Source organism: Mauremys reevesii, linkage group 2 (genome assembly GCF_016161935.1).
Source record: "Mauremys reevesii isolate NIE-2019 linkage group 2, ASM1616193v1, whole genome shotgun sequence".
Lineage (NCBI taxonomy): Eukaryota > Metazoa > Chordata > Testudines > Geoemydidae > Mauremys > Mauremys reevesii.
In genome coordinates, this window is record NC_052624.1 from 136,377,864 (window position 1) to 136,404,017 (window position 26,154).

Consider the following 26,154-nt stretch of genomic DNA (forward strand, 5'->3'; position numbering starts at 1 on the left):
GCCGGTCTGCCGCACGAGTGCAGGGTGGAAGGCTCTTTTGCCGATGTCTCCAGACGCAAATCCTGTGTTGGAAGTGGCGTGGGAGCTGCTGCTGGTAAGGAACAGCTTCGCCTCGCAAAGGGCACCTGCCTCCCTCCCTCCCTCCCTCTGGAGAGAGAGACGGGCTGTCAGAGATCTCTTTGGGCAGGAGGAACGGTTCCTCGGATCCAAACAACCCACCGCCAGGATCCTTTCTGGGATCCTATAATTTTACACGAAAAAGAGGGTTATGCACCTTCCCAACAAATCCTCCTCTAGCGTGCAAGCCTATATTTAAAACCTTGGGTCAGGGCGCCCCCTACGCGTGAGCGTGGGCAAGCACCTCGCCTGCCTACGAGCTTCTTAAATAAATAAATAAGAGAGCGTGTGGCTTTTGAACTGCCCACAGACTGTCACAGAGAGAGAGGGGGGTGGGGTGGGGGAGCGAGCGAGAGAAATGCAGAGGCAGCAGCAGTAGCAGCGGCGGCGGCATTGCTCCAACGAGCACTAGTCACTCCAGTCCCAGCAAGCGAGCAGGGGAGAGACACACACCAACTCAGCCCAAGCCAAGCGGGCGCTAGGCTACCTAGGACTCTCCCTGTGACACCAGAGCACACAAACACACAAAGGGGGAGAGAGGAAAATATAAAAAAGGTAAGAAGCAGCGTCTCACTTATGCCATTTCCGTGGCAGACACCACGAGCTTTGCATTTGATTCTTTTCTGTCTAGATATGTCTCAAATGTGGGGATAGGATTAATTTTTTTTAAAACAGCTCTAGTGGAGAAAGAATAGCAGATTGGGAGGTGCTTTAACACCCATCTCTCACCAGGCACGCTGTGAAGGGTTATATTCCTCGAAAGGGAGAGAACGTATGAATTCATGTGCGGCTCAAAAATGGATTGAAATCCAGTCCTTACATTTAAATGCCTGTTACCACGCTTTGGGGAGTGTGTGTGTGTGTGAGGGTGGGGGAACAGGGTGTTTGTAATACTGCGTAATTTTTAGTGGTTTGAATTTTCTCAGGAAGGTTGCTTTAAACAACACACCTCCAAATCTACTCATGAAATGAAGCACATAGAGAAGAAAATGCATCCATGTTAAGAACATGGAGGGGAGGGAGGCGAAGAGGCACCATAGCGAGATAACATACAGCTGATACAAGGGCAATGTCCTAGATTTGGAAGGATGGTTTTCTATTTTACCTGTGGGGCATTTTGGCTTTTGGAATAGGATGAGATAGGGAATGTGTTTTGATTAAAATATAAATCTTGACGCAAACCCTCACTAACTGGGAGCCAGATCCGTTTAAATGGAAGCTCAGCCAGTTAACCTATTGTGGCTTTTCACAATGTGATTGTTCTTGATTAGGCAATAAAAGAGCTTGCTTTTTGCTTTAACAATCACGGGTGTGTTTGAAAATGACAGCATACGCGGCAACAATTTTAATCCCCAGACTTGTCAGTGCTTTATGCAAATTTTTGGAGGTTTAGCAGCGTTAGTTCTGTCTGGGCAGCAGCTAACAAACCAGACGTCCCACCAAAAAAAAAAAAAAAAAAAAAAAAAAAAGACCATCTCCTCTTCTAATGCAGCCTGTATTTCAGTAAATGTGCATGACTCCTAAACGCATTTTTCCTCTGGATATGCATCGAATGCTTTCTCTCTACGCCAACAGATCTTTTTTTTCTCAGTCAAAGCTACATGTCCATGTAAATTTGTTTGCCTTATTTTCTCCCTCCATCAGCCCCTTATGATGCAGGGAAGGATCACCTCACCACACACAAAATATCTATTTACAATGAGGGACTCTCTCGCAACTAACTTCCAGGTGTCTTTATTGTGTTTTTTAGTGACTAATACCAACACACACACACACAATCCGTCTGCCACATCTGGTGGGTGTGAATAAGCCCCATGGTATTGGTTCTCTTTGCTAACAGAGCAATACTGCAGTGAAAATGAATGAAACTGTGCTGTAATTACCTATTCCTTTGTCTTTGCCTCACGCATGCGCCGGAGAGCAGGGTGTGGAGAGAGGGACAAGTTAGAAAGATCTCTCCATCATTAATCAAACTCATATCAGAATCAATGGAACAAAGGCATTCAGAGATGTTCCAATATACCCATGGAAGCCACGATGTTTGTAGATTTAAACTCCAACACATTCCTCTCCCACGAGCTCAAATAATGTTTTAAAGAGCATAATATTTTGCTAGGATCTTAATTTTTTTATTGGGGAATTTAAAGAGGGAATAAATTGCACACCCCTCCTATTCCATGTAATTTTTTTATCCCGATAACTATGCCATTGTTACACTAAGGAGAATTTTACTGGTTTGTTTTTTAATGGCACTACACCTATGTTTTGGGCGGGGGCAACCTTCTTGCCTCCCAAATTTTGATCAAGAAAAAGGGACCATGAAAAATGAGGTTGGGGGTTTTGCAAAATTCGCTATCATTGCAATGTAAATCTTCTAGCAAAATGGCCTTTTAAGGTCTGTGCTGCAAATGGGGTAACCATGTTCGGCTGGCATGTCTCTCTGTGTTCAGTTTCTTGTGGGAACTGCTGTCTGGCCAGCTCGCAGACAAAGGGGTATTATATAGCAACACTAATGAGGCAGATCCATTTGTGAGTCCTCGTGGCTGAAGACGATTAAGTGGGTTTAATTTATTTACTGCAGTTAAAATCCACGTTAACGATCTTGTTTAAAAAAAGGGGGGGCATGCTGCTGGGGAGGGGGACACTTGCTGTGACAGATCCTACCAAGACTCCATCAAGAGGGAGACTCTCGTGGTTTTTAAGGCAGACTCCTAAAGCACCTCCCTCTATTTTAGTGAGGTTTCCATGAGACATTTTCTCTCATTCAGATTGTCGCATCTTGACAGCCGATTTGGTATGTCTCTTTCCTCTCTCCTCAGAACACACTTGTCAAGAATTATGATGCAGGCTATGATTGTTTCCTGGTGGGAAACTCTTGGAGGTGGTGCAGATCTTGTAGGCTTTGTAAATTACGACTGTTTGGACTATGAGTTTACAGCTACAGAGCGAGTGGATCTGTATGATTAGCTTCTGCCAAAACGTGTTCTTTGTAGGCGATCCCCTCCCCCCCGAAAGCCGCAGTCATTCACCAGACCTGATCTTGGCTGTGGATTTTATTACCTCTCCTCAAACCTCACTTCTGAGCACTGGCTGGAAATCTCACATTCCCAGGCCCTTTGTCCCCAATGGATGATTACTTCGTGCTCTTTTAGTACTGTCATTAAGGGCACTTGGGGGGTGGGTGGGGGGGGAGAGCAGATGCACTGTCCATTATCAGAGCCTTTGAATTTGACTGGAGCCTGTGTACGCTTGGCGTACAGACGCATGCCAGACACAGTACCTGCAGGGCTGAACAGCCTTCAGACACGCAGGCGATTTTGAAGCACAACTGCTTCTCCCCTCCCACCTCCTCCAACAAAAGCCTCGCAGGAGAAGCAGCGGGAGGCTGGGGGCGTGGGTGGGGGGAGCTGCCAGTGAGGCTGCCGCGTCAGCTGCAGAGATGGAGTTTCCAGTAGAAGTACCTCTACCAGCAGCCTCTGTCAATTGGTTCTGGTGCTTAATATAGAGTGGGAGAAGGAGGGAGGGAAATACAATAATAATGAATTAATACAACTGGCTTTAAAAGGAGGTGGGAGTAGGGAGGGAGAAAAGGAACAAAGGTTCTTGCCTTTGCTGTGGCTCTATTGTTTCTTACAGGACAGGAACTTCCTATCAAGGAGATGCTTGACTTTATGGTCTTCCTCCCTGCTGGATTAGTGAATGGGCAGTCTGCGTATGTAGGGGTTTCAGTTTCAGAGGGAGAATGTTAGCTACATTCCATGGTCTGGGGGGGCGGGAAAAGAACCCAAAAAACCCATGCAGAGACAGGAAAATCATGGTGGTTCTTTCTCTTGGTGTGCCTTAATGTATAAAACAGCTGATTGTGTAATTCAGGGAATTTGTTAGTACATAGCTGCTGGAACTGCACACCACACAGCATTTTTGTATCTAACTGAACCCCTGAGAATATCATAATTGTATCCCATTAAAATAAAATCTAGGTTAAAACACAAGACTATTCAGTTCTGGTTTTTGTGTGCAGTAATTTTTCTGCCTTTGCTTGTTTTCCTATGGATTTAAACGTGTTTTGTTTAAACAGTGTGCCAGCAAGATAAGTTAAGTGATATGTTATCCCTGTTAACTATTTCTGAAATGAAGATTTCAGTATTTATCCTCCCACATACCTTGAAAATGTAACCCTGAAATTACATAAGGAGCATGCACTCCTTATGAATTTTGAACCTTCTTAAATCTCCATGAAAATATTTGTGTATAATCACCTTTAAACATGCATCCACTGGAATAAATTGTACTATCTAACTAATGCTTCATGTATTTGTCCTGTCTTCCATTTGTGGATTTTCCCCTAATACAACTAGTCCTGAAAACCTGCAACAGAGTGTTCTGCATGCTGGACAACTTTTAGTCTGAAAAATACCGTTCTGTGACTGTAAAACAGCCATTTTTTATTGGACACATCTTTACTGAAAACACCAGTATTACAAAAACCTTTCCTGCAGAACTTCCCCATCTCAACTTATCTTTATCTCTTTAGCAAGATTACTTCCGGCTTAGTGGCTAAATCAGCTGATGAGACAGTTATCAACTATTTATACAGTTAAGACTAACATACACTAATCAAACTTGCATTTCATAGGCCCAATGTAGATATGTAGAATATCTTTTGATCAGTGTAGTTTCATTGCTCTTTGGATGCTGAATCTTTTGACTTGCCTAGAATATTTGTTTTTGTATCCAGTCTTATTACAGATGTATGAATTTATAGGCATTTAATACATATGAATTAGTAAATTAAATAATGTGTGAGAAGTAACATCTAAAAATGAGTGGCAGCACCAAATGGCTTAGATTCTTTAATGTACTGGAGGCTACTCTGGTAACTGATGCAATGATCTTGGCTTTACTGGTCTTATCAGACAAAATTCCTGGAGATGTGCATAATGCAAGTTGCTCAGGTTTATTAGAAATTAGAAACATCAGTGTTCGTATTACATAATTAATCAGGAAAGCTATATTTTGAAGAAGAGTTAAGACAGGCTCCTAAATCCATATTCATTCTTGGGCATCCATTTGGCCTTGGGGAGCTGGATCTTGGTTTAGGTCTCTAGTTACTACTGTAATTTCTTCTATACTTCCTAAATCTAAAGGCTAGATCTTAGTTTCCCAAGCAGGAAAATGGGCAGTACTAATTGTTCCAATACAAAGAAGTGGTGTCTACTTAGCTTTTTCAAAATCATTCTCTCTCCCCTTCACTGCACAAAGAAGAGAGAGAGGAGGACCATAAAGGCCAAGACGGTTCCAAAGTGTAGATGTGATGGAATAGTTTCTTCCTTGATCAGAGTTTGAGAAACAGAATACTAAGGAGGAGACTCTGACAAGGAATAAACCAACAAATCAGAGTGAATAGGAGTGAGCCAACAACCAGAGAAGTCAAAGAAGTAATTGGTGAAAGCATTAAAGCCCTGAGAATAGAAACCATATGCAACATAATGGAAGCTTAATGAATTAGGAAATACTTTCAAGACAAAATATTTAAAAAGTTTCTTATGGAGAATGAAAAGAACTTAAGATTCATGTCTAGCCTACAGCATTTTAGCATCTTGCTAATCATAACTTTCTTACTCAAAATAGTGATGCCAACTAAGCATCTTTTTTCAAAATGGAGAAATTTGGTTAGTACAAACATATAGATGTTGGTTTTCTGATGTAAAACTCATAACAATTTTAAAAATTGAAACATTATATTTGGAAAAATGTGTCACTATGCATATATGTAAAGGGATTTGTATAATAATTGGTGATTCGGTAGATTTTGAGAATTGCCCTCTTCCCACAGGATGTCTATAAAAAATTTTTCAGCACATCAGTAGATATAAAGAGGACTAATTTTCAACATGTGACATAGTCAGAATTTTCCTGAGAGCAAGATGTGTACTAATTCCTACCTCAAATATGATTTAATGGACTTTAATTCTGGGGAAAGAGTTTTAATAACAAAATCCTTCTGACTTAGATTTGCCTTCTTATCTAAGTACTGTCTTCTGATCTGTTTGGTACACTGCTCTGCAAAATGGACCTAGCTAGCTTGCATACATATATTATCCAACTTTCTTCTAGGTTGCAGACTGCTGTGTACTTTCACCATAACTGAAAGCCATATGGCACTGTCACTTATATGCTACATAGTTTGAATTTTAAGCTGGAAACATAATTTATGTGTCACATGATTTATGTGAGAATATTCTGTTGATCCTGGGATTTTTCATTTTAGTTGTGTCCACCACATAGGAAGTTGGATATCCTTTTGTAACTAACTCTGTGTGAATTTCTCCTCTAGATATTCAGAGAACAGCACCCATTTTGTGCTGCATACCATGGGCTCTGGCCAAGTGAGTTTCAATATTAATTAATTATACGCATAGTCTCAAGGGACTCAGCACTAACACCAAAACTTTTAAATGTAATAAGATAATCAGATTTTCACCTCCCCTCTTCCCTCATTCTACAGGTATCTCATTACAGAATAATTACTGATAATGTGTTAGAATAACAACTATAGTGACTTTACTTGCTCTGAATAGGAGGTACTTTAATGCTCCATTGAAGCATAACTCTCAACTACTGGCAAAAGTTAAGTGGCTACAATATAAATCCTGTAAAGCTTCTTTAACGAGGATTCATTTTAATGGCAAAAACATGTGCCATCAGCACCAAGTGAAAAATAGAAGTTGCCTTATGTGAAAGTAGTAAATTCAGTGACTAATATTCAGGTTACATTTAAGTAAACCCTAAAATACTCAAAGGGAGGACTCTTCTGGTTGCATAAGGACTTATACCTTCACAGAAAGTTCAAAATTGACAGTTGTAACTCTTCCTTTTATTTAATTGATGCCTTGATGGAAAAAGTAGAAATAGGGGCCCGTGTTCTACATTATATGTTGGAAATACTGACCATTTAGAATCAAATTAGTAGTCAAATAGCAAGGTGCAATATGTGATCACATTCTAGACAAAGCTAAAATGGCTACAGGGGCACAGAGGGCAAACAAAACAAATCTACAGACACAACAGACTAACAATAACAGAGCTGCTACACATCTCTCCTTACTATCGGCCTACTTAGTAAATATGCAGAATGCGATCACCAACTGGGAGGTAGAAATGCAGAGCATTATGAATGGGTAGCCAGCATGCCAGAGACCGAAACCAAATCGCAGCACCCAGATCCATCTTGTCTGTCCCAGATACCCAGGAGTGCAAGAGACGTACTTCTTCAAACTCTCAGAAATAATAACACTTCCTCAAAGCAGAGACGAGTATAATTGTGGGAGAAAGCACAATAGTATAGAGTAAATTGCTACTGAACGGGCAATGGGCATTGACCAAAGAAGAGAGGACAAAGCCCAATTCACTATTGTTATTAAGGGGTTTACTGGGCAAATGTTTGATGTACTGAGGAATTGCCCACAAATACCTCAAAGCAATTTTTTTTGTTTTTGTTTTGCTGACAGGAAAATGTATGCAACTATTGGCAGATGTGTGTGTTAGTTATTACTGCTGTGAATGCCTTATTTGCTCCATGCTTGTTCTGAGGGGAGCAAAATTACACTGGATAGGGAGGAAGGAGAGAATGTGCAGAGGGGAAAGCAGTCCCTCTGGGATTCTCACCTTCTCCTAATGTGACTGAGGTAAATGGGGACGACCTAGTTAATAGCGGCTCTAACAGTATGGCTCTGTGTGCAGACTGAAGCTGGCAGGGTAGGGGCATCCTACTTCGAGCAGCATCAGTTAGTTCTGTGCATGCACTCAGATCAGAGTAGGCATGGCCCATGCTGCCACTGCTGGGAATATGTGCCTGGCTGGGGCATGGGCTAGAGTTTCCTGTGGATCTCTGCTTTTTTTCTCTTTTTCTTCATGTCTGCCAGCTCACTGGGACGCATTTTCTGTTTTGCTTCAAAGACTGGAAATAAAGATCCTGTCTCTTTATACAGCTACTTAGTCTCTGCCATAATCTAAGAGGGAGGATGAAGATGGGAGCATGCTGCTGACTAATCATTTGCAGTGTTCATGCAGTAACTTTGGCGGGGGCTGTCCTTTCATAGGTTTCTTCACTACCGATGCTGAAAGGGTGGTGATGTGGTGTAGTGCTGCCTTGTGGCATTCTCTCTTTCCCTGGCACATTGCAGAAGCCCTTCTATGATTCTGCACAGAAGCAGCTTGACTAGGTTTGTGGAGAGATGTCTTGGGGCAGTAAAGGGCACGTCACTGGTCATATTCCATGTTCTCTGTGGACTGGCTAGATTTTGGTGTCAGATTTAATGCAACTGTTAATGGCATTAACACTCTGTGTTCCCTCCATGGTTTCTACTGAGCACCTCCAGGGGGCCTAGCCAATGGCACCATGGCACTTCCAGAGCCATGTTGCCAGAATGAAGAGCGTGCAGCCGAGCAGCTTGGAGATACAAGTCATCCATGTAGATGACTTATCTCTATGGATCTGGTATTGTCCTTCCTGAGGATATGAGAGTCTGGGAGGCCTGGTCCCCTTCTCATGCCACATTCCTACCTCCAGAAAGATTTCTTCTTTATTAAAGGGGCGATTTACAGTTTAGAGACCTCAGTAGGATCACCCACAAACAACTTGGAATCTAGCTTGTGTGAATACATTACTTTACCTGTTTAATTCATTCTTATGTGGAGGGCTTCCTGTAAATACTATCTCTTGCTTCTTAGGATGCTGGAGTTGAGGAACATCAGATCACCTCAGAATAGAAAGCTGGAAGATCCAATTTTAAGCCCAATTGCTCCACCTTAATTGCACTGTCCCAATGAATAATATATTTTTCAGAACTGACGTCAGTAATTGCTGGCAGGCCCAGTCAAGTGCTGTAGTTCACTAGAAGTTACTCAAGAGTTCTGTTCATAGAACATTGAATAAAGTCACTAGAATAGCTCCAGAAAATGAACAGCACAGTAGCTTTTTTCATAGGCATTTGAGTAATTATTAGGTCATAGAAAGTTCAGCTGTCAATGCTCTTCTCTAGATGAGTCACTCACTGACAAACAGGTATATAAACAGACTATTGATAGTTATGGAAAGAGAAGTGTGTAGTTCCTCATAGCAACTCAAACTTTGCTGAACAGTGTACAGTATTGACAGAGTCCTTTAAAGCTCTAAGCTTTTGTGGTGACGGGTCACTTCCCGCAGTTGGTAGCTCGTTTCCAAGTGCTCAAACTTTGCTGCATAACATTTAAAGGTATTTCTTTGTGTGAATTTCTTTTTCAACAGTACTGTCACCAAGCAATATAGTCAAGCACAAACATCTCCAGGTTAACAAATCACTTGACATTTTTGTAAGGTCTCTCTTGTATATTGCTATAAGAGCATTGTGGAGTTAGAGTTGGACCCAAATGTTCCCCTCTGTTTTGAGCCAATATGTGGAAGCAGCTCAAAAGTTGGGGGGAAGGAGTGGAGTTTATATTGCATGTTCCTCCACAGCTGTTTGGAAATAAAGTTGGTTATGTGGACCAACAAGTTGAATAGCCCTCTAGTCATCCCCCCTCCAAAGGAAGAAAAAAAATCCCCCAAACAACCTGAATCCTGTAAAAGGACAGGAACTGCAATCCAGAGGAACCCCAGTAAAGAAATACGCAGGGGATCCCTGACAGTGTCTCCATAGGCTGATAATAGAAATGTTTCCTTCAGCAGCTTCCCCAAACTTTCTGTAAAAAGCTCTCTTTGGCATGAAAGCTCAGGCTTCCTCCTAGTTAAAGGATAATGTCTTAGGCAAAGTGTGTGCCAGAATAAAGACATTTTTCATGCTTAAAAAAAATTTGTTACTGTGGTGATATGCCTTGGTCTTCCCCCCCACCCAACTACCATACACTTTGTGGTAGAATGGTGATGTTTTTGTAATATGAAGACCAATAATTTTTTATTTAAAATATTCATTGGTCTTCAACAAAACCTAGGTGCCCATGACTTTTTAAAATATTTGAAAAGTCTAGGTGGTTAATCTTGGAGTTACTACTACTAATAAAGAGCTTCATGAAGTCTCTAGCAACTATAAATTCTTCAGGAATGTGTAACCTACTCTCTAAACTCCATAAAACTAAACTTTAAGGAGCTTACAGCAGACATTTTATCAACATGCTGAGCAGAGCCCAACAGCAGTTCTGAAAGAAACTGATTGCCTCTGAGTGGTAAGGTTGTAAGTCTGCAGGCTTTGCTGGCAGAGCTTACAATGCCTGCTGGTGCAGACCATCGTATGGCTCCCTGTGCAAGGTACTGACCACCATGGATGTTACAAGGTACTCTGATTTTATCTACAGAGTTCCTTCCCAAAGTCTACACACACTATAGTGATCATGAGAGTAGGGCAGATAACTGATTTTTTTTCAGTTTGTTGGCAATTTCAAAAAAATAAAAAACAATTTGTTCTGGGACAGACCAAGCACAAACATATTTTGAAAATTTTTGGCAAATTGAAAAGTTGAGAAATTCATTTTGTATTGAACAAAACATTTTGTTCAGCTCAAAATGAAACCCTTTCAAGCTTTTTTTTTACATTTTTTTAAAAAAACCTTTTAAATAAAATTAAACAAAATTTCAAAATGAAAAGTTGTTTCATACCAAAAATCAAAATGTGTTTTCTTTTGAAAATGTCAAAGTGAAAAAGTATTGGATTTTTTTAAAAAATGAACAGTTCAGTGAAACTTATATGAATTCATGAAATATTCAGTGTCACCAAATCTGCTTTTTGTCTGGCTCTGTTGACCATTTCAGAGTCCTTTCAACTCTTGCAGAGCTGGGCCTGTGAACCTTTTCCTGTTCATGTGACGCACTTTCTACAAATTAAAGAACCACATATGCCAAAATAGGCTCAGGTTTTACTGTCTCCCCACAAGGGTTGGGAGGAGAAGACAGCAGCCAGCGGTTGTGTAGAATGTAATAAGATGTTGTTGTTTATAGTAAACAAAATGGACAGCTTTTCTTGTATAACATTAATATACTTGTATATCCATGTGACAGGCAGGGATATGGAATTAGAGCTGTTAGTTTATGGAACCTTAATTCTGATTTCATTTCCACTCTAAACAAGAGTTGTTAGATCATAGTAGTAAGTGTGCGTGCATTAACTTCTAACTCAAAATTCTCTAAGTTATAATATTGTCAATTTAAATGCTTTAAATTCCATTTAAGAGCAAGCTAACACTTCTAACAAAATGTAGAAATCTCTCACCCCTTCAATCAGCATAAAGGTTTCTGCATCTCTAATCTTTTAGAAGTTGAGGACATGATAATTGTGAGTAATCTTTACTGATTGAAGATATTCAGGGAACAGCATTTTGATTTTTTCCTTCCCTTTCTAAAACTGATTTTGGTTTTTAAGGGTAACTGGCTCATACCTCAATGAAAAGCTGTGCGTGGTGGCTTGCCTATACCGACACTTTCTAATTTCCAGAACAATCAGACCTCTGTGATTTTTGTGGTGTATTAAACAAATTGCTGTAATAGTGCAATTAAACTATATCACGATGAATGGCAATTGCTTTCCAAAGTGCCAGTGCAGTGGGAACTGATGTCATATTACAATGGGTATGGGTTGTTTGGCAAGCTTGTTCAGGGTGGCTATTAAGTAAAGGGCTCCATCCTGTTTGCCTTATATTGCTTGCACTAAAGCAGGTTGCACACTTTCTTTGGATTTGTTTTAACTGCTTGAAACTGCCATCGTGCCTGATTAGAGTACAGTATCTATAGATGATGGGTGACATTCGCATGACTGCTATGGGAAGTCATTATGAATGCTGTCTAGACAAATGCCGTGCTTGGGCCAAATGAATTCTTAATGGAAAACGTCTACAGTAAACATTTCCCAGCTACTTCTGATCGAGATAAATAAACTGAAGATAGAAGGCAAAATTCTGACTTCAGTTACAATCTTGCGACCCCATTGGCTTCAGTGCGATTGTTCCCAAGCATAGCACTTGGTCCAGCATGCTTGGCATTGTCTGCTGTGGTAAATCAGAGAGTCAGTAGCAATGTCGAATGAATACTTGCATCGTATAGTAAACCTGATGGTTAACAATTAAAAAAGAAATACTGTAAATGCTTTGGCAAGCTTTAATTAAACCAGCTTTGTGATTCTGGTCCCTGATTTAATTAGCTGGGGAGGCAGTTAAATATAATCCTGTGATTCTGGACTACTTTAACTGGCTCCCCAGCTAGTTAAATCCACTTGCAGTTCCTAAGAGACTAAGTTGTCAACGTTAAATATCAAGGTTTAGAACACTTCCTAGCTAATTTTACTGCACGGTTGCCAGAAATACAAATGTGCCACTTTTATCTTAAATATTGTTCTGTTTAATAATAAAAAGAACAATTTGCATCTAGCACTTCTTGTAAAAGTGCTGTACAAAAGCTGGTAGGCAGGGGCGGCTCTAGGAATTTGGCCGCCCCAAGCAGGGCGGCACGCCGCGGGGGGCGTGCTGCCGGTCGCCGGTCCCGCGCCTTCGGGGGACCTCCCGCAGGCATGACTGCGGAAGGTCCGCCAGAGCCACCTGCCGCCCTGCCGGCAAAATGCCGCCCCAAGTGCGCGCTTGGCACGCTGGGGTCTGGAGCCGGCCCTGCTGGTAGGTATTTTCCCTGTTCTCTGGGTGGAGAAACTGGCAAATTATTGTATTGCCAATTACTGACTGGTATTATGGCTTCCATCATTTGAGAGGATGCACGCAGCCTTAAGACTTCCTAGTGTGGACTCTGCACAGAATAGGTTAAGCTCCAAATCTGAGGTAGATTCTGTCCCCCTCGCACATTCAATTTAATCAAATTTAACCAATTAATATGGGGTGTAAGGCAGTGCGAAAGGTAGGGAGTAATTTGTGAGAGAGTTCAAGTAAATCAAAATTATCTTTAAATTTGATTTATAAACTCTCTTGGTGGGATATAGACATTCCCCTATGATGGGCCAGATACTCTGCTTTGCTAATAGCTTTTTGCACCACCAGGAAAGCACAAAGGAATCTTAAATCTGTGCAAAATGAGCAGCTGAGGATTCCTCTGGCTTGTTTTTGCTATTAAATATTCAAAATATGTTACTTAGTTGTGATGGGTCACAAGCCACATGAAACAGAAGTGTTGTCCTAATGCAGGAGCATGCAAATGTGTCTGATGCAAACACAGGGGTGACTTTGGTGTTTCAGAGCTTTTGAGTTATCGTCTTGCTCTAATGTTCACAGAATTTCAGGCACAATTGAAGAAAGCGTGGGTGAAGCAAATCAACTTTACAAATTGAATGACCATCGGTAAAATTTTCAAAAGCACGTAAGCTCCATTTTCAAAAATTCCTGAGGCACTTAGGCCCCTAAGTCTCATTTCAAGTCAATGTAACTTAGTGTCTGAAGTCACTTAGGTGCCACTGAAAAATTTTATAGCATCACACATTGGACCCCAGAATAAAGTCTAGTATTGTACACTTGTGCAGTGTTGACTTGAAAGGGCAACAGTAGCATACACTGTAGCCTAATCTGTAGGCTGCAGAAATGTATTCTTGGGATGGTCCATAGAGCAACAAGAGAATTAAATGATACACAAAGATATGCAACACATGGTTGGTCAAAATTAATAATGTCATAAGAATAGCTTTGAAGATTGAGCCTTGTGCAGGTTTTGGCCAAGCTTAAAGAAATGCCCCGTTTGTGTTTTTAAATTGTTTGTTTGAACAGGCTCAACGCTTGGCAAAACAAACACTGTTTTCTGTGCAGGTAAGTGGCTGAAGTGATCTTTCCAGTTGCATACCACAGGCTAACCATGCTGCAGGTGCATAGCACTACATAATTGACAAAAATTGTAAACCTTATGACCCGGAAGTAGACCTGATATTTATTTAATTTCCGTACTTGCCCTTGTTTGCTTACTGGAAATTTGCAGCATGCTCTTAAACACTTACAGGATTCACATGGTGTAAGAAAGTTCACTGAAAGTAAGAAGTGTTCACCTACATGCCAGTTTCTAACAATGAAAATATTAAGCTGTCTAGTCTCTGAGCCATGCACAAAAGATTTGTGATAGGGTTACTTCCATGTATTAGGGCTACTAATTTGACTGTAAAGATTGCATTCAGATCCATATGTATTGTGATAGACCCAGGCCGGTTGGGAACAGCAGAGTAGTAGAAGGGAGATATACTGGCCACTGGATAAGCAGTTTTCTGTTCCCTGAGTGACCAGAGCAGGGGCTGCTCCAAGCTAATGAGAACACTTGACTCCAATTAACCTGCTAAGAGTCAGGTGAGGCTGTTAAGCACCGAACTCTAATTAAGGCCCCTCTGATGCTATAAAAGGGATCACTCCAGTCAAGCCAAAGAGAGATAGCGAGCCAGAGGAGAGGAAGTGTGTGCGAGGAACTGGGAGCAAGAGGCGTGCAAGAAGCTGAGAGTGAGTAGACATACTGCTGGAGGACTGAGGAGTACAAGCGTTATCAGACATCAGAAGGAAGGTCCGGTAGTGAGGACAAAGAAGGTGTTGGGAGGAGGCCATGGGGAAGTAGCCCAGGGATTTGTATACCTGTCACGCAACTGTACCAGGAGACACTCTAGACAGCTGCAGTCCACAGGGCCTGGAAGCCGGAGTAGAGGGTGGGCCTGGGTTCCCCCCAAACCTCCCAACTCCTGATCCAACACAGGAGGAATTGACCTGAACTGTGGCTTCTACCAGAGGGGAAGGTCTCTGGGCTGTTTCCCAACCCACAGGGTGAATCTGTGAGGCGAGCAAATCCGACAATAAGCGCAGGACCCACCAAGGTAGAGGAGGAACTTTGTCACAGTATGTGTGTCTGGGGCGGGGGGAGAGAAATAGAAGACACTACAGGCTTGACCCTGATTTTATTTATGCCATTGTAAGTCATGACTATTTCCATTGAAGCCAGTTGAGTTATATCAGTATAAATAAGTGCAAATAAAATCAAAATGAGGTCTCAGAGCTACAGTTGAATTTTGGATGAATAGAAAGAAACTGTCTGAAATAGTCACTGGGCATGCTCAGTACTGATATGATGAGTACAAAATATATTTGTTTGTTTGCAACCACAATATACAGACACTTTCAATAAAGCTAAAGAAAAAGAAACTTGCTTATCTTCATCCAACACACTGACTCCTGTGCATCTTTCTCTTCTCCCTCCCCCACAATATTTATTCTATTGGATTGACTCTTTGCACAAAAGGTTCCTACATTAACTTGTAACAAGACAGTCTCTTGTAGGTTCAAATGTACTAGCTCTGTACATGGTCCTTCATTTATTCCAGTACACTAAATGCACAGTCAAAGAAAAACTAATACAGTAGTAGTCCAATACTGATTCCATTGAAGCTAGAGTCAAAAGTCTCATTGATGACAGCAGAAGCAAGGTTGGCTCCTTTATTTCTAGAGGACACCTATCTGTAGCAATGCAATTGCGCCATGATGGGCAGTTAGGGCAGGAAAAGCCATAACTTAGAACAAAGCTGTTGTAGGACGGGATTCTTCTGATCAGTGGCAAAAGTCTCCTGCACCATGCCCACACAGTCACTTCCTAGTATTAGCGTTGAAGGCCCATAGAATGGGTATAAAGCGGCTATAGGGCACGCATAAACCCCTTCCCCTCAAATACCCCAGTGCAGGGGCCTGTATACTAGGAACAGAGGTGATGGTGGTGTGTATTGAAGGAAGGGGAGTGTATAGCAGGGGAGTAGGGGATGTGGGCAGGGTAATCTGCATCCCTGCAATAGACTTCTGCACAGAGGCCATTGAAGCAGGGGTGTGTGTTAGATTAGCCTCAGGGCTGCCCTAGCTTGCGCCTGGGGCTGCCTCAACCTCCTGTGACTAGAGTGGGTGACGTTGTTTGCCTGAAACTTTTTCTGCTGAAAAATGCAGATTTGGGTTGACTGAAACAGTTCACAAAGCCATGTTGATTTCCGCTGTTGTTGTTGTTGTTATTATTTTATTTAATTATTACCTAAACAAACAGAAATGTTTTGACATTTCTGGAATAAATCATTTAGCTTTTTTTAGGCTACATTCACAAGGAAACTTAAGCACCACTGACATTCACAAAATAAGGGCTGTGGTGGTAGTGCCCTGTAGTCCAATGGTTAATGCATCTAGCTAGGAGTGAGGAAACCCAGGTTTGAATCCCAACTCTGGAGCCAGGAACTTGGGCTCAGATTTGCTAACTGAGTGCCCTAACCATCAGACTGTTGGGTATTCTGGGGTCAGCTGCTCTCAATGTCTCCTGTTTAAGCTATTCCACTTTGTATAAATATTCATTAGAACTGGAACCTGTCCTGTCCAAGCCTATTGTCATTGTCTGTCTCTCTGTCTCTTTCCCTCTGGATCAATAAATATTGAAGTATTTCATGCTTCAGTAGGAGCAATGAAAAGAGATCTGTCCCAGAATACCCAATATCCCACTGATTTGGGCACTCACCTGGAAGTGGGGAGAGTTCTGAGTTCAAATCCTTCCTCCAGAGTGGGGATTCAAACCTGGGTTTCCCACATCCCAGGTGAGTGCCCAACACTTGGGTGATAGGGTATAATGAGGATACCATTTTGTGAATGCCAGGGGTTCCTAAATCTCCTTGGCAGTCCAGCACCTTTTTATTTAAAAGGGGGGAAAATGCCAAACAAAATAATTTCCCCCAAATGCTTTGATTTGCTTAAATTCTGAAAATATTTAATTTCAGGTTTTCCCCCATTCCACCCAACTTCCAGAACTGCCAGTAAACTGAAAAATGAGTTAGTATTACAGTTCTAACAGCAGCCACCCATCTGTCCATTTGTTGGCCTGAGCAGTGGTGCAGCAAGCGAATCTGGCCAGGGATGAACTGCCTGTGTGTTCGTAAGAAGTCCAATCAGGTTTTAGTAAGTGCTACTGGAGAGCTGTAGCACAAGCAACAGGAGTGTAGGGTGAAGTGCTAAAAATGCATGTCAGAATTGAATTCAGAGTTAACATGCCCTAGAAAATTTCTGCATTTCCCCACAAAGTATTATGTGAATGCTGAAGATTAAACTCTAGAGCTAAGCAGCACTGGTTTGTCATAGGAAGTGTCTGACATGTATAACCCAGATATATTTGACATAATTGGTGTGCCCCTACCAGAGCCTTTTCTGCCAAGAGACAGGCCAATAAAAATAAACATGAACTTTAGAATCAACCCTGAAGTTTGTACTGAAGGATTAAAATGTACTTTCATCTGCAGCAGTCTAGAGATTCCAGCATGATGTGACTAGCCACGTTCCACAGTTCCATCTTCGTGGGGGCTTTGGGACGAAAGGCCTTGAAACTTGCAACACTGCACAATCCTTAAGGGCTAATGAGGATTTGTGGAAAACTAAAAGAGCCCAGCAGTATGATAGCTCATGGGATACAATTACTATACTGTGAATTATTTTAAAATTGAATAATTCTAGTGGGTATTTGGTGGCTTCCCTTATAGCCCCAAGTCTTCCATACTTGTTCTCTGATCCAATGGGGGATTTTTGAGGGAGGCAAATTTGTCTAAAATGTCATCAACAGTTTTGAGTGCAGTAGTGATATAAAAATACTTATTTTAAATTCTAACATTTATTTATTTATTTATTTATTTAATTTATTAACAGGGCTATAGCCAAAAAAGCTTGAGATTTGAAATTTGGCAATGACATCGTCTTAAAGGCTAATGGCTTTGCTTGGATTTGTAAATCAAATTCCTATCCAGGCATATATTTCCCTCACTCCCTCTTCAAAAATACCATGAATGTTTGAAAATAGCAAGCTGAACATGCTCAGAAGATGTTTTTCCAATAAAATCTGTAGGTGTATCCTTAGCTATACTATGTATGTTTAGCTAAGGACTTGATACTGCTTCATTTTAAGTAAATGGCAAAACATGAGTTGAAGTCCTGCCTCTCCCTCCCCACCCAAAAAAGTCTGTGGCCAGAATTTCACGCCGTTTCTAGAACTTCTAGGATTTTTTTTTGGTAGTTTAATCCCTTTTTGGACTCAAAATGTTTTTTTGAAAAATGTGACCTTAAAAAAAATTTAAAAACTTTTTATCAAAAACTTTCATTTCTTTTTTTTTTCCAAATTGGTGTTTAAAAAAATTAATTTTGAAAAGACCTTGTGATGTTTAGTGTGTCCTAGTTATGTTGTGGAATTTTTGAAGAATATTTCACTTAAAAAAAACTTACTTTGCAAATTAAAACCAATAAATGAAAACTTGCAGTAAAAAAGTTCTGTTACAAAGACTAACACAATGAAAATGATTTCAAATGTTTGCATTTTTTTAGAAAACTGTTTTGATCAGCTCTGCTATTGACTTACCAAGAGTGCACTAAGGTTTCAAAGACCAAATTTGTAAGTCAAATGATAATTTGTTTCAGAAGGTGAAGTATAGAGCTTGCTTATCTGCCGTAACTCTTGGTTTCCAATAGACATTAGCTTATTCAAAGTATACTGCTTGATAAAACTAAACAAAATCAGTGAGCAATAAATACACTATATGTGTGCTGATACATAACAAAGACAACATAGATGAACCAAATAATGTAACATATTCCTTAGTCTACATAAATCAGATCCATTATGAAAGATTCCGAAACTTTTAATAAAGAGGGGTCTGATCTTGAAAATATTGTTAAGCATAGGACTTAGTAGTTTTGATTCACTCTGCTTAGAAGCATTTCTAGGATTGGTCCTAGATAAATTCAGGTATTACGCAGCCACCCCTAGAATAAAATGTCAGCCATTTTGGTCCAGCAATACCATGCAAATCTCTCTTAAGAAGGGAAGTGAAGAATATTAGCTAGGCAGGATATAGTTACCTAAACTGAAGTCTGGCCATGGCACTGAGGCAATACCGCAACCCTTGTGAAGTGTTCTACTCTGTTATGAGGCTGATCAAGCAATTACATGCCCATCTCTTGTAATAACTCATCAGTCATGTCTACCCTACAATGACACCCAGTGCTAGATCTCTTCTACATGTGTACAGAGACTAGATTTTTTAAAAATATTACTACTGCTGTAATTTTTGAGAAACCAGTTAGGAGCAAGCCTTCCTGTTCCAAACAATGGGTGAAAGCTGGACAACAGTTGGAAATACCCTAGCCTAGTAAATTTAGGCCTCTGTCCATTCATTTTCTTTGAAGTCATTAAAATGCATATCAGTGTTTCAAAACTAATAACAGCTGCATAATCCAGACTATTGAATGTCTTTATTCAGTTGTTTAAACTGAGTAAAAAAGTACAGTACATAATCCAGCTGTGAGTGTTGCATAGACGTGTAATGCAAAATATGTTGAATGTGTCTTCTCTAATTGTATTTAAATACTTTGATTTAGTGAGTTTAGCTCTCTATAAATGGCTATAAATTCTAAGTTCTTAAAACTAGTCTGAAGTTTTAAATTACTGAATACTTAAAATTTTTATCCATATGTTGACTTGAGAAATTGCAGGAGAGGGGTCTTGTTCTATCCAGCTCATTCATTATATTAGACTTGGACAGTACACAGGTCTTGTATAAATGAATGACATGAGTGATTTTCAATCTCTAATATAAATGTTGACTTCGCAGGACCCAGTTCTCTAATATGGCTCACACATATGCCATACTGTTATATCATCATATAATGGTGTGTTAGGACTAGGGCTCCAAATCACTTGAGGCGCTAGTCACTAATTGACAGTACTGCCTATTCATAAAACACACTATGCTCGGCTCCCAAAGAATAAGGGAACTTAATCATGTTAATGGTACAGTGTAATTTTATATTCAGATAACAAGTACAGTATAGGTGAGCATATTTGTTTCCTTTATGTATGTCAGGGATAGTAATCTATTAATAACAATGGTCTAAGATGAAATTAAAGTTTTGCGAATAATGTTTCAGGAGATTGTGATCAGATGGAGTAATCCAGTCTACTGCTTGATTAAGGCAACGTGAATGCCCTTTAGGTCTGAGCTCAGATGGTTAGCCTGAGCTGCCGCCTGTGCCACAATGTCCACACTGCTATTTTTAGTGTGCGAGCTCGAACTAAAACAGTGCAGTCTGTCCAGGGGCGGCTCTAGGAATCCCGCCGCCCCAAGTAGGGTGGCGCGTGGCGGGGCACGCTCTGGCGGTCGCTGGTCCCGCGGCTCTGGGGGACCTCTTGCAGGCACGTCTGTGGGAGGTCCACCCGAGCCGCGGGACCAGCGAATCCTCCGCAGTCATGCCTGCAGGAGGTCCACTGGTCCCGCAGCTCCGGTGGACGTCCCGCAGGCATGACTGCGGAAGGTCCGCCAGAGCTGCCTGCCGCCCTGCTGGCAAAATGCTGCCCCAAGCGTGCGCTTGGCGTGCTGGGGTCTGGAGCCGGCCCTGAGTCTGTCTACCCAGACTGGGACACCTCTCAGCTGCTGTGTAGACATACCCTTAAGGGCCTGATTCAAAACTTGAAATCAGTGGAAAGACTTCTATTGACTTCAGTGGGATTTTGATCAGGCCCGATTATTAGCAAATAATCTAAATCTAGGCTCCTTTCACAGTAAGAAAGTTGGGTGGGTGAAAGGAGCCTTTTGTGAGAACTGGAAGAAACAGATTCTATATTAATTTTGTATCAGAACTCCATTTTAATAGTATCTGGTCACTACAAAAATCTAGTGTGGATGTTAACAGTCCCCTGCACTCTTCTGGAAGGACAAACCTTTCTTTCTAAATTGCAACAAAGTGAGTTTCCAGTGTGGGTGAAATGCAAATCTTGTTTATGAAAAAGCCGCTAAAGACAACTTCATTTTTAATTTCAATGAAAGAGGCTCTTTGGTGACCTTTGAAGGCACGCCAATGGAATCTTCCAGCACATGCCTCAGTAAACAACAAATGATTCAGTGAGGTGCTCTAACAAGGATTGATGTGTCCACCCAATTAGAGAGATATAAAGAGCTCTCCGTTGAAATTCTGAGTTCAGTTAGGTTGCTCCGTCATTTCCACAAACTAATGCTGAAGCACTGCTTGAAGGATATTGTTGGCATTAACAACTGACTTGTGCGTTAATTCTTCTGTATAACAAGTGTTATTCTGTCCATGCTGAAACAGCTACTTTAAAAAAAAAATCTGAAAATTAGAATGAAGCCAGCCATTACTTTCAACTCAAGGACTTAAATACAAGAGCTTCTCTAAATATAGCATAACTATAAAAACATCTGAGAAGGCTCTTAAACTATAAACACCTATTTTCAGGCGTTTATAACTTCCAAAATTTACTTTTTGGAGACCAAGTTTTTCATGCCAAAATTATGTGGTTTTGGTTTCTGTGCGTGGAATGCTCTTGGTACAATGAGGTTAACTCAAGTGGTCAGATGGAGCAATGCATGGAAAGTTTATCAAGAACTTTCAGACTGTTTCCTTTTTCTTTTGGAACATTTCTTCCATTTTCCATTTTAGCCCAAAGTGTTGACTTATATTGCTTCAGAATGAGTTTCCTCAAGCCATCTTACTATAAAATGAGAAACAAAGGCCATTTTCTCCAACTATAGAGAATATTTCCATTCCTGAACAAGCACACTATGTGTCTTTTGTAGAACAATATTTAAAGCAGTCATATGAGGAACATTAGGCAGGACATTACCAAAATACAACAAACCACACAGAGATCAGGTTACATTTTGTTGTTTCAGCCAGGTACTCAGTGGTGTGACTCCTACATTAGTGCCTGAAGTCTTGTAGATGCTATTTAAGCCTTCAATGTGACAAAATGTTGCAATTAAAGATGTACTACCTTAACTACAGTTCCAGCAAAAGAAAAGTACATCATGTGCTGTACAGGGTGCACTGAAAGTTCAGAAATACATGACATTGGCATGTGTGTAATTCTTTCCCCAGACTACAAATGAAACACTAACTTGTGAAGCAAATAATCTAAATCTAGCAGCAAACCATTACAATATAGCACACCAAAAGAAGAGCAGCTGATTTGCTTTTTACTTGTAAACCCCTGAGGAGCCAGCATACATGTAGGAGGATGGACCTGTTGGGTTGTAACAGGTAGATGTGTGGACTTCATCTCTGTAGAGAATTATTTAACTATTTCTGAGGGTTTTTTTTTATGGGCAGTTCTTACCTTAATTATGATCATCAGTGATTTAATTCAGATACAATTATAAATGTTTCATATGCATAGCATTTTGCAGGACCAGCTAATTTAAAAAAAAGAACAAACACATTTTTCCTAAGAGAAAATCTACCAAGTCTCTTCTGAACCCTTTTCTCATAATGTGTATTTGGCTTTACAAGGGAAGAGGAAATTAATACTCCAAAACACATCATCAACATTTAATGAAAAGCCCTAATATCTCATTCTGTTACTTACAGATTATAGAGAAGTTGAACACTTAAATGATAAACTCCTGAGGTTTAAATAGACCATCACTAGAGGCTTCCTTTATGAAGCAACATGAAAACTAAACGTGAGATAAACAGAAAGAAAGATATACTGTAATGTATAGTCCTTAACTTTTCATACAATAAAAGTTCTAAATATATCATTGTGATGGGGTATACAACCCCACATTGGGCTGGAAAGGGTTAAAGGACAGTACTGGGCCAAGGTAGCCCCACACCTCTGGCCCTGCACATTATTAACTGAGTTGAAAAAGGGAGCAACCCAGCTTAGAATGGGGAGGCTGGAGTGGAGGGTTCCTGAGAAAGGGACTGGAGGAGCCTTCTTGAGGGAACAGCACTATATGCTGAGTGTAGTTGGGGTTGATCATTTGGTTTCTTTTTCTTTTACCTTTTCTGGGACCAGAAGCTGAGGGAGGGAAGCAGCAGGAGGAGGTGACCCAGGGAGGGTAACTTAGAGGCCCCTTTAGAGATGGGGAGGGATAGCTCAGTGGTTTGAGCATTAGCCTGCTAAACCCAGGGTTGTGAGTTCAATCCTTGAGGAGGCCACTTAGGGATCTGGGGCAAAAATTAGTCCTGTTAGTGAAGGCAGGGGGCTGGACTTGATGACCTTTCAAGGTCCCTTCCAGTTCTAGGAGATTGGTATATCTCAAATTATTACCTAGAGGCTAAACATCTAGGGTCCTGGGTCAGATCCTGGTGTAGCAGGCAGGCCTTGGCTCCCTTACCACTGCCCCAACTACTGGGTGGGCACCAGTCACTAGACTACCCAGCCCTCCAAGGACCCTATTGCAATTATACAATATAAAAACAATTCACTTTACTTAAAAAAGAGGGGGGAGAAGAACTGACATGTTTAAAGTAAGTTAATTGAAGCCAGCAATTGTAAAGCCTGATGTAGGCTTTCTCCTGAACAAGCTTAGCGTACTCTGCTTGAATTGGCCTATTCTTGATTTTTAGGTTGAACAGAAGACTATCGTGTCAATGGATTCCCTATGTGTGAAATTATTTTTTTTTAAACTTTTTTTGTGTGTCCATTGTTTATGGCATTTTGGGTCACTGCCCCACTAGCAATTCAATAGTATACAATTCAGAGTTCCAAAGTGTATATATCGGTCTTGAATCATTGGCCTTTGTGTCCATAAACTTATTTGCTGTTGTCTAGTCACAATCATGGTTGTCAAGTATGCCTGCATGCCAAAGCCTTGAGTATATAAACGAACCAATGTGTGTTTAATATTGAGGATTTTTTGTTTAAGGCTTTGGCACAGGAAAATGCTGAAACTAAAATTCTGAATTAATTTCAGAAACACCATATTGAAGTGGTGACTGAAATACCATCTTTAAAGAATGAATAATTCTAATAAAATCAGATTAAACATTCAGTAGGGTGGAAGAACTGAGTTGGAATTTGTGAATCTGGTGCTACTTCTTTGCTCTTCACATTCATTTAGAAAATACTTACACTTAGAGCTCTTGTCTCTTTTGTCTCTATATATTACTTGTTTACATGTGTTAATTCCTATTGCATCACACCTTCCATTCCCTGAAGATAGAGTAATGAGTGCACTGTTACCTGGTAGGCATACAATTAAATGCCTTAACAATTGCAGAGTATCCTGGAACAAGCAGCTGCTCTTTTTAGGTGGCCAGTGCCACTTTGTCAACTGGATCTTTTTGAAATTCTCCTGTGGGTCAGTTAACCCCCTGGGTTTGATTTTTTTTTCTACTTACAGTTAATTATTTTCTAAATGAATACCTCAGAGCAGGAGTTTCAAATTCTCTATAGGATTTGGATTAGTCCCATTATTGGAGTTTTAATTTGTAAATACCTTGTTTTTAAATATTTGGAGGAAACTTCTTTCATATACATTTAATTATGTGCCAGATCTTGGGCCAGACACAATGTGTAAGCTTGAATGTATAAAATAGAACTTAACCAATTTAGTTTCAGTGAGAGAATTCAGGCCTGAATTCTCTCAGTCCTACTCTGCTGCATGCAGAAGTTTATAATTTTTATATTTCAGTTTATGCTTCTAATATAAAATTCTAAGCAGTAACTAGGCTCTAGGCATCATTTAACTTCACTTTGTCAATTACAGTCTCTTTTCCCAGGGCAGCTTTTGTTCCTCCAAGAGGATATTTACTGCAGCAGATCTCTCTTTTTGCACCTTGGCTTTCATTTTCCATCGGCAGGAGCAGGGCCACTCTACCTAGAGGCAAACTAGGCTAGCACATTCTTCTTGAGGAAGTTGGGCCAAACCCGAATGGTGCTGTGATCCCATGCACCAGGGTGCAGTGCCACTCTCACTCACGACAGAGGGTTGGCTGGGTCAAACCTGAGTGAGTGGTGGTGTGACTTGGCGCTTGGTGCTCCCACTTCTACCATAACCACAGAACCATCAGAAGGCTTGCTGTGCCTCCCCACCCCTGAAAGTCTGACATGCCCCCCTCTCTTCTTGGGATAAATAGAAAGGTGGCACACTGAAGTTTTGCCTAGGCAGCCTTTGGTCAGGAATGACTGACACCATCAGGCACGCAAACTCTTGCCATTTTCCTTTTTTTTAAACCAAACCCATTGCTGTAGTTGTCATGGTCAAGCAGGGTGGATTGATGTAAATCAAAATGATTTAAATAATCAATTTTAATCATGATTTAAATCAGGAAGCCAGAAACTTTTACATGGTGAATGATGCATTTTTTATTTACTAGATAATGAACTTTTTTTTTTTTTTGTAATTTGTGTCAAGTTCTATTTGGATGGAAATTTAAATTCAATTAATGCACAAAATCAAGATTTTAATTTTTAAAAATTAAATAAAAGTACCTTAAATGAGCTGGATACATGAGGAAAAAAGGTTATCTAAACATGTTTGCATGTTATCTGTAGTTACTGAATTGAACTGATTGTTTCTGATCACCATGTCCTTCAAAATTTTCAAACTAGTAGATCTCATCCTTTTTATTCACAGATTGGAAAAGGAAAATAATCTTTCCTGCTTTTTCAACTCTGAATTAGTTTTTCAACTTTCATTGAACTAGGCACTACACTGAATTAGTTGAATAAACTGTAATGAAAAAAAATATTCTCTGCACATGCAGAACAGATTGATGTCAAAAGCTGATTTAGCACTTCAACGAACTCTGGTTTCAGGTGCTTAGCCAGTGACTGCCACCAGTTCAGTGGTTTGACTTTCTTTAAAACTTGGCAGCAAACACATATTGCTTAATATTATTTTTGGATGTAATAGATTATAATAAATTTAGGCTTTCATATATGTTGTCAATTTCAACTTGGTTTATTCTTAAATAAGCCTATATTTAATTTAAATAAAACAAATCTGATTTAAATAAAAAATTAAAACTTATTTAAAAATCATGTATCTTTTATCCACCTTGTTATCTGGCACCAATAAGTTTTTCCTCAAAAACTTTGTCTGCAGTGAGTGGTTTGATCTTTTTTCAGACTTTGGATGCTATTGACCATTTTTTGGTAAAGGAATTTATCTTTTTTTTTTTTTAATGCACACAAAAAACTAGGGGGAAGAGAAAAATATAGAGCTATTAGAACGAAAAGACCTCAGCTTGGTCAAAGCAGTTTGGATGGCTTCCTCAATGTAAAATGGATGTAAGCTGTGTTTGTATCAT

The 26,154-nt window shown here is 40.3% G+C and overlaps 1 protein-coding gene across 2 annotated transcripts in view; it reads left to right on the forward strand.

Moving 5' to 3' along the window:
* Positions 1 to 440: 440 nt before the first annotated feature.
* Positions 441 to 26,154, forward strand: part of BASP1 (brain abundant membrane attached signal protein 1) — a 68,764-nt gene continuing 43,050 nt past the window's right edge. For both annotated transcript variants that reach the window (XM_039526790.1, XM_039526789.1), the window contains exon 1: positions 441 to 672. The gene's annotated coding sequence lies outside the window, so the exon portion shown is untranslated. The remainder of the gene's footprint in view (positions 673 to 26,154) is intronic.